The following is a 9,565-nucleotide window of genomic DNA, read 5'->3' as shown; positions in this document are numbered from 1 at the left end:
TAAATAAAAGATTTACAGTCAAACTGCATGTCTAAATTCCATAAAATCTGGGAACAAAGGATCTTGGATTACCTACAAAATAGCTTTGCCTGTCACCTACCCGACATAGAATATGCCTATATAGCATAAAGGCTACATGCAGCCACTGGGATTCTTCAATCTCCAACCATAAACTCCCTTCCCCCCTCTCAACTTCTCCCTCTTATACCCTGTGTCTAGGCTTTCCTCTTCTTGGTTCCTTTCTTTCTCTTACCTTAATGATTGAATTGTACATTTACCAGTACCATCCATATCATTGACTTGATATTTTCAACGTGAGTTTCTAGCTTATGTTATATGGCTTTTGTACCTATGACTTTGCAACCTTTTTACTCTCGTATAATATTCAATAAACAAATTGAACACCAAAAAAAATCATATTCTAATTTGGATATAGAAGGGAGAATCAGCCTTACCACTTGGAGATCATTCCACTTATCAACAGATTCCAACAGACCCCACATCTAGAATTTACAATCATTCATGGCGGCTGACAGATATAGGTGTTACGAATGTTTGTCTCGCTGAAGGTGTTATAAAGTTTATACTGATGGAGCAACCAGTGTTAGCAGGGATTTATGGACTACCAAAGATCCACAAAGGAATGAATCCCATTAAATACTGTTCCATTGTTTTTTGGATCTGGTTTTATCACTCAACCAATAGCAACATTTCTGGACCAACAACTTCAGCCACTTGTTATGGCATTACCCTTTTTTCTTCACAATACTATCACTTTCTCTCCAAATTATCTGAGGTTGAACTTTCCCCAGTGTTGCCTTATAAGTTTATGTGAAATCTCCATTAATAACTGTAAAATATTGTAATAATGAATATATTTCAAAAAGGGTTTCATTTAAGCTTTTGCTAAGAGCAGAGAATGTGGGCCAAGGCTTGTATATGCAAACAAGGGAGAGCCAATTCCATTGTTCTACACCTACTCCTTTGAAAGGGTGCCATGCTGGGATATGCAATGGACCTAACTTCCTGGGGAAATACAATTAACACACTTGGCCAACATAGTCACAAGGATTTGCATGAAAGGGGGCCGACTTATGGAGTAAGCCCTCCAATCATGATCCAAGCTAGGCCAACCAATGAGACATCAGCTTGGTTTGATATACTCAGAGCCAAGGGGGAGGTAACCCTTCTCTTTCTGATAGACCAGCGAGCTGAAAGGAGCTTTGGTAAGGATGGGTAATTATGGGAAAGGAATGCCCTTTTACTTGTAACTAAATATGTGTGTAGATTACTGTATTGAGGAATATACCCTGTATTCCTTCATGTAAATACTTTATTTCAACCTAATATTTTCTTCCTTGGTGTAAGGCGATAGATAGACGATTGTGTATTAGCTAGACTTTCAACTGTGTCCTAATAAATGTTATTATATTTTAAGCTTTCACTCTTGATCGAAAAGAACTCTTATTTAACCAACATCATATCTATGAGATATGAAAAATCTTAAATATAGATTTTTCAGGGTAACACCCAGATTGTGCTATGGCGAGCAAGGACATTAGCTCATTAAATGCCAGCATCCCTAATGAAGACTGAATCACTGTAGCAAAACATTTTCCCCCAAGTCACCCAACTTTGGTTCCCACAAAGTTTACCATGCAAAACCTTACATTTCTCCTTTTAAATATTTATTTCAAGATTAAGGACATCATGTATAAACAAATATTGGGCATGGCAGTGGGAAACCCTTGCTTTCACTAACCTTTTTGAGGAACTATCCAAGTTGAAACATCTTTTTTGTTTATCTATCAGGCACATAAACAAGCCTGGTACTGATACATAGATGATATTTTTGTTTTGTGTACAGGCTTCTACACTCTAATGACCCGTACACACGGTCGGATTTTCCGATGGAAAATGTGTGATAGGACCTTGTTGTCGGAAATTCTGACCGTGTGTAGGCTCCATCACACATTTTCCATCGGATTTTCCGACACACAAAGTTTGAGAGCAGGCTATAAAATTTTCCGACAACAAAATCCGTTGTCGGAAATTCCGATCGTATGTACACAAATCCGACGGACAAAGTGCCACGCATGCTCAGAATAAATAAAGAGATGAAAGCTATTGGCCACTTCCCCATTTATAGTCCCGATGTACGTGTTTTACGTCACCGCGTTTAGAACGATCGGATTTTCCGACAACTTTGTGTGACCGTGTGTATGCAAGACAGGTTTGAGCCAACATCCGTTGGAAAAAATCCTAGGATTTTGTTGTCGGAATGTCCGAACAAAGTCCGACCGTGTGTACGGGGCATAATGCCCCGTACACATGATCGGACATTCCGACAACAAAATCCATGGTTTTTTTCCGACGGATCTTGGCTCAAACTTGTCTTGCATACACACGGTCACACAAATCTTGTTAGAAATTCCGAACGTCAAGAACGCGGTTACGTGCAACACGTACGACGAGCCGAGAAAAATTAAGTTCAATAGCCAGTGCGGCTCTTCTGCTTGATTCCGAGCATGCATGGAATTTGTGCGTTGGAATTGTGTACACACGATCAGAATTTACGACAACAAATTTTGTTGTCAGAAAAATTGAGATCTAGATCTCAAATTTTGTGTGACGGAAATTCAGATGGAAAATGTCCAATGGAGCCTACACACGGTTGGAATTTCCGACAACAAGCTCCCATCGAGCATTTTCCATCTGAAAATCTGACCGCGTGTACAGGGCATAACATTACATTTAAACAATTTGTTCCATATGTTTTCTGTCCATTTTCTGCATATGTTTGTGTTTGTTGGTGAGAATGATAGGTTTTTCAAAGTATACTCCAAACCAGAAGATATGAAAATAATGCTCCATTTCACTACTGACCACCCTAAACGCTCCCAGGTAAAACCCTCTATTTTTTCATTTATCCACATGCTGATCATTTTATGGATCCCAATCATAGAAACATGCAGAGAGAATTCACAAGAAATAGGTTTCTTGAAAGAGGTTACCTTTCCTCTGTTCTTGAGCAAACACTCACTAAGGCTTATGATACATTTGAGAATCCCATTTAACATGCAGATTCAACCAGGGGGACTCATTGCACAGACACACAATTTTCTTTCAGAATGTGTTGGGAAAATTGCTGACAGACACCGAATAAGAAAGTTATAAGAAAGATATTCGGAATAAGAAAGGTATTTGTTTCCCGAAGTCAGGAAAGGCCCCATTTACCACCTACAAGCGTATTAAGAATCTACAAGATCTTTCCACTGGTGCACTTCATAAAGAAAAATATCATGAAAAATATTTCAATATCGAAAATAAAGGATGTTTTGTTCACATATACTCACAAGAAGCAAATACCTGATCAATAATAACTTTAAATTAAACACTATAAAAAAAGAAAAAAAGTAACAAGCAGTGGACATTACACAGGACTGTCAACAGGCAAATATAAAGTGAACAAAAATACTCAAGATACTCAAAAAAGATACTCAAAAAATACAGCATCACAATGACATCAGACTTAGAGTTAAGCATAACAAAAGTGTGCTGGGGCATTTAATGACCAAACAATATAAGGGCCCTCAGAGAAATCCACCCCAGAATTGTTTTTAATTTAAAAAAATACAAGTGATAATTAATCGTTTTGGGGTTGTAACCAGATATTTTCAAAAGGCCCTGGCAGGCATCCAACAACAAACATAGAAAGAAAAGAGACAAGAAAGGAAGAAAGGAGGTTAGAGAAATGAAAAGATCTGGGCTCTCCACTCCCAAGGACAGAAGATACTAGTTAGGTGGCTAGAAAAAGGTAAAGGGACCATCAAGGTGGTCCTCCTGAAGGTGCCAAAGCTCTCATACTGCCCTATGGCTTTGCATTCTGTCAGAAAGACGTGCAGTAAGAGACTCCATAAGTTCCACGTCTTTAAGCCTAGCATGGAGTTCCACCAAAGTAGGTGAGGCTTGTCTTTTCTAGCAAAGTGCCATTAGACTTTTAGAATATGGCGTGCTTCTTGACAGGCCTAGGCAGCCTATGTGAGTGTAGACCTATTAAAAAAGTTTTAGGGAGGAAGGGGAAATCAAAGTTAAACAAGCGAGAAAAATCTGAACTATCCACTAATATGGTTCTCAAAGCGAACAATGCCAGTAAATATGTGGCAGTGTGCCTCTACTTCCATGGCACCACCAACAACGATCTGAAACAGTAGAATATATGGCTCAGAGGCGTGAAGGAGTCAGCTACCAGAAATATAACATTTTATATTTCTCCTTGTAGAGTGTAGATTGAGCTCTTAGTCACTTGGGACCATGTCCCTGTCACGTCTCCAGAGGCAATTCCTCCCCAATCGCCTGCTCCCACTTATAGTATATAACTGTGTTTTTCCTGAGTGGCTATAGAATACTCATTCAACAGCTTGTAAATATTGGAAATTACGCCTTTTTGTGATGGGTTTACGGAGACTAACCACTCAAAAGGGGCCAATTTAGAGAATTGCAATGTGGGGGCATAGTGGCGTATCTGGAGGCAACCAAAATAGGCTCTATGGGAAATATGTTTTTCTTGAATATCCTCAAGTGAGAGTAAATTTTGCATTCTAAAACAATACAAAAGTTTGGGCAATATAGTCATTTTGACTGAGGCAACACAGCCCATCCAAGAAATTCAATGGTGTTTCCACTGGGTTAGTAGAGATCTTATTGAGGTGAACAGTGGTTTAAAATGAGCACCATAGCAGGATTCTTAGGCCCCGCAGGATTCTTATGCCCCGTACACACGGTCGGATTTTCCGACAGAAAATGTGTGATAGGATAAGAAATTCCGACTGTGTGTAGGCTCCATCACACATTTTCCATCGGATTATCCAACACACAAAGTTTGAGAGCAGGCTATAAAATTATCAGACAACAAAATCCGTTGTCGGAATTTCCGATCGTGTGTACACAAATCTGAAGCACAAAGTGCCACGCATGCTCAGAATAAATAAAGAGATGAAAGCTATTGGCTACTGCCCCGTTTATAGTCCCGACGTACGTGTTTTACGTCACCGCGTTCAGAATGATCGGATTTTCCGACAACTTTGTGTGACCGTGTGTATGCAAGACAAGTTTGAGCCAACATCCGTCGGAAAAAATCCTAGGATTTTGTTGTCGGAATGTCCGATCAATGTCCGACTGTGTGTAGGGGGCATAAGTGTGAGGGGGTTTGAACTCCTAGGTATTTAATGGCAGTGGAGTTCCAAGTATACAAGAATAACACCCCGACAATTGCTGTACTACCAACGGAGGGATATTAAGCGGTAGGGCCTCTGATTTGGCAGGATTAACATTACAGTGACAAAGTGCCAAATTCGGCAAGGAGCCTATGCAGATTAGGAAGGGTTACCCAGGGTAAGCAGGACGTCATGTGTAAGCCGCAAGATTTTAAATTCCCATCCCTTAACCGAACTCCATGTATATTTGGATCACTGCATACTTGGACTGCCAGAGGCTCAATGCACAGAGAGCGAAAAGCAAGGGGGAAAGAGGGCAGCCTTGCCTTGTCCCATTGGAGATGGTAAAAGAGGGGGAGGTGGCAAATGTAATCTTAACTTGAACGGACAGAGTCGTGTATAAATCTTTAATTGCTCTGAGAAAGGGGCCTCGAAAACCCAAATATTCAAGACTGGTAAATAAAAATTGTAGAAAAGAACTTTGACCAGATGCCTAACTTATCATGCCTCCATCCCCATATATAACATACACACAATCAATATTCACTCATGGAACTTTAAATGAGGCATAATGCAAAAGTCATAAAATATAAATTTTGTACAAGAATTTGAAACATAAATGTATAAAGTACACATAAAATATGTTTGGCATATCAAGCTAATAGGTTACACGTAACAATATATAATGTACATCAAGCTAGTACATTTTCAAGTACATGCTTTACATAACCAAGATGATTGCAATATGGGAGAGGAATGTATCTTGTAACTCAACGTGTTTCCTGAATACTTTCACTTCTTCAGGAGTAGATGTCTCCAACAACAGAACTCTATCAAACCAGCTTGGAATTTGATAAAACATAGCGCCTCCAAGTGGTGACCACTGCTCAGTGTTTGACATGGGAGTAGTCGAAGGGGACCAAGACACCCAATGGAAAAACCAATGAGGTGGCACAAGAAAGTTTATGGCTGCGGAAAAAAAAAAATACCTAAGTATCAAAAACCAACCTAGTAATTGCAAAGGTGAGTGATGATTCTCCAACCAATCAGATCATAATCTCAAAGGAAAAGATCTCCTATGAGATCATGATCTGTTTGGTTGGAAAATTATCACTCACCTTTGCAAACACTAGGTTGGTTTTTGGTACTTTGGTATATTTTTTTACCACAATCATGAACTCTCTTGAGCCACCTCATTGGTTTTCCCATTGGGTGTCTTGGTCCCCTACCACTACTCCTGTGTCAGGCACTGAGCAGCGGTCACCATTTGGAGGCACTGTTTTATCAAGTTCCAAGCTGGTTTTATAGATGTTTGTTGTTGGAGGCATCTACTCCTGAAGAAGTGAAAATATTCACGAAACGCGTCAAGTTACAAGATGCATTCACTTGAAAATATACCAGTTTGATGTACATTATATATTTTTACATGTAACCCATTGGCTTGATATGCCAAACATTTTTTATATGTACTTTATACATTTATTTTTTTGACTTTATATTATGCCTCATTTAAAGTCCCATGGGTGAATATTGGCTGTGTGTATGGTAAATAAAAAGGCCAGCTTAGCCTATCAAAGGCTTTTTCAGCGTCTAAGCTGAGCAGAAGTGCTTCTATTTTATTTCTGTTGATAACATCTATAAGGTTAATCACCCTTCTGGTGTTGTTCCTGGCTTGTCTACAAACCCACCTGATCTTTGTGAATCAATGGTGTTTCTTAGCAAAACCTCTGGTCCCTTTAAATGCCAATTCCAAAAGCATGACACTGACATTCATTTGGTCCTTGGACTACACAGCCTGCAAAAGCCAATGATTTGGGAAAAACTGGTTGCCTGAAATTTTTTAATTTAAGGCAGCCGACACTACCTCAAAAACATTGTACATGAATTGCATGGCATGGTTATAGATCACATTTCTAAGCCCCATCCTTCATAGCGGTGATAGGAAAATACTATTGCACAGTGATTCTCTAAAATCTTACATTACAAACTGTAAAGCCCAGGGATCTTACATTAACTTGTCACATGTAGGGATGAGCCGAACACCCCCCGGTTCGGTTCGCAGCAGAACATGCGAACAGGTAAAAAATTGGTTCAAACACGCAAACACCAATAAAGTCTATGGGACACGAATGTGAAAAATCATAAGTGCTAATTTTAAGGGCTAATATGCAAGTTATTGTCATAAAAAGTGTTTGGGGACCTGGGTCCTGCCCCAGGGGACATGCATCAATGCAAAAAAAAAGTTTTAAAAACGGCCGTTTTTTTCGGGAGTAGTGATTTTAATAATGCTTAAAGTGAAACAATAAAAGTGAAATATTCCTTTAAATTTTGTACCTGGGGTGTGTCTATAGTATGCCTGTAAAGTGGCGCATTTTAACTGTGTTTAGAACAGTCATTTAAAACTACTCACAGCTATAATGAATTGTCGGGTCTCAGCAATAGAGATAAAAGTAATTGAAAAAAACAGCATGGGATCCCCCAGTCTATTATCAGGCCCTTTGGGTCTGGTATGAATATTAAGGGGAACTCCGAACCAAAATTAAAAAAAAAATTTGCGAGGGGGTCCCCCCAAATTCCAGGCCCTTTAGGTCTGGTATGGATATTAAGGGGAACCCCGCGCCAAAATTAAAAAAAATGATGTGGGAGTCCCTCCAAAAATCCATACTAGGCCCTTATCTGAGCACACAACCTGGCAGGCCACAGGAAAAGAGGGGGGACGAGAGAGCGCCCCCTGAACCGTACCAGACCACATGCCCTCAACATGGGGAGGGTGCTTTGGGGTAGCCCCACAAAGTACCTTGTCCCCATGTTGATGGGGACAAGGGCCTCATCCCCACAACCCTTGCCCAATGCCCCGCCCCCTCTGATGCCACTGGGAAGCCATTGGGAAGTCCCCATGCATTGGAGGGGGGCAGGGTCACCCCGGTACATCACTGTGTGGCCCCTCCTTTACTTATAAAAGAGCTGTCATCGGCGCTGAAGCGTCATACGGCAGGTGCCTCCCAAGGAGGCAGATCTTTTTTATTTTATTTTTCTGTCCGTCAGCGGAGCCATAGAAGAAGATGAATGGACTTGGTGGGACATTTTTATTTTTTTATTTTTATATAAATGACTTGTCCCAAGGTGTGTCTTGTTTTGACACTTTTTTTGTGAAATGGTATGGGTACAATGTACCCGTTACCATTTCAGACAAGGGGGCCAGGATCTGGGGGTCCCCTTGTTAAAGGGGGCTTCCAGATTTCGATAAGCCCCCCACCCGCAGACCCCCACAACCACCAGGCAAGGGTTGTGGGGATGAGGCCCTTGTCTCCATCAACATGGGGACAAGGTGCTTTAGGGGCTACCCCAAAGCACCCTCCCCATGTTGAGGGCATGTGGCCTGGTACGGTTCAGGAGGGGGGGCGCTCTCTCATCCCCCCTCTTTTCCTGTGGCCTGCCAGGTTGCGTGCTCAGATAAGGGCCTGGTATGGATTTTTGGGGGGATCCCCACACCGTTTTTTTTTATTTTGGCACGGGGTTCCCCTTAAAATCCATACCATCCCTGAAGGGTCTAGTATGGATTTTGAGGGGGACCCCTACGCCATTTTTAAAAAAAATGGCGCAGGGTTTCCCTTAATATCCATACCAGACCTGAAGGGCCGGGTGTGGAATTTGGGGGGACCTCCACGCAATTTTTAAAAAAAAATTTGGTTCGGGGTTCCCCTTAATATTCATACCAGACCCAAAGGGCCTGGTAATGGACTGGGGGGGATCCCATGCCGTTTTTTTCAATGACTTTTATCTGTATTGCCGGAACCCGACAATTCATTATAGCCACGAGTAGTTTTAAATGACTTTTTTTCCTTTAGAAATGCAGGGACTGTTCTAAACATGAGAAAAATGTGCCACTTTACAGGCATACTATAGACACCCTCTAGTTACGAAATTTAAAGGAATATTTCACTTTTATTGTTTCACTTTAAGCATTATTAAAATCACTGCTCCCGAAAAAACGTCAGTTTTTAAAACTTTTTTTTGCATTATTGCATATCTCCTGGGGCAGGACCCAGGTCCCCAAACACTTTTTATGACAATACCATGCATATAAGCCTTTAAAATTAGCACTTTTGATTTCTCCCATAGACTTTTAAATGGTGTTCCGTGGATTTCGAATTTGCCGCGAACACCCCAAATTGTTCGCTATTCGACCAATAGGCGAACACCCGATGTTCGACTCGAACATCGGGCTCATCCCTAGTCACGTTTTCTTTTTACCAGGACATTATTTCTATTGATAATGTTTTCCTATTGTGAACAAAATGATCAAATTTGTCACATAAATGTTGTAAAAATAAATAAATCTCTTGGCA

The sequence above is a fragment of the Aquarana catesbeiana genome, linkage group LG08 (assembly GCF_042186555.1).
Source record: "Aquarana catesbeiana isolate 2022-GZ linkage group LG08, ASM4218655v1, whole genome shotgun sequence".
In the NCBI taxonomy this organism is placed as follows: Eukaryota; Metazoa; Chordata; class Amphibia; order Anura; family Ranidae; genus Aquarana; species Aquarana catesbeiana.
This window is presented reverse-complemented; position numbering follows the sequence as displayed.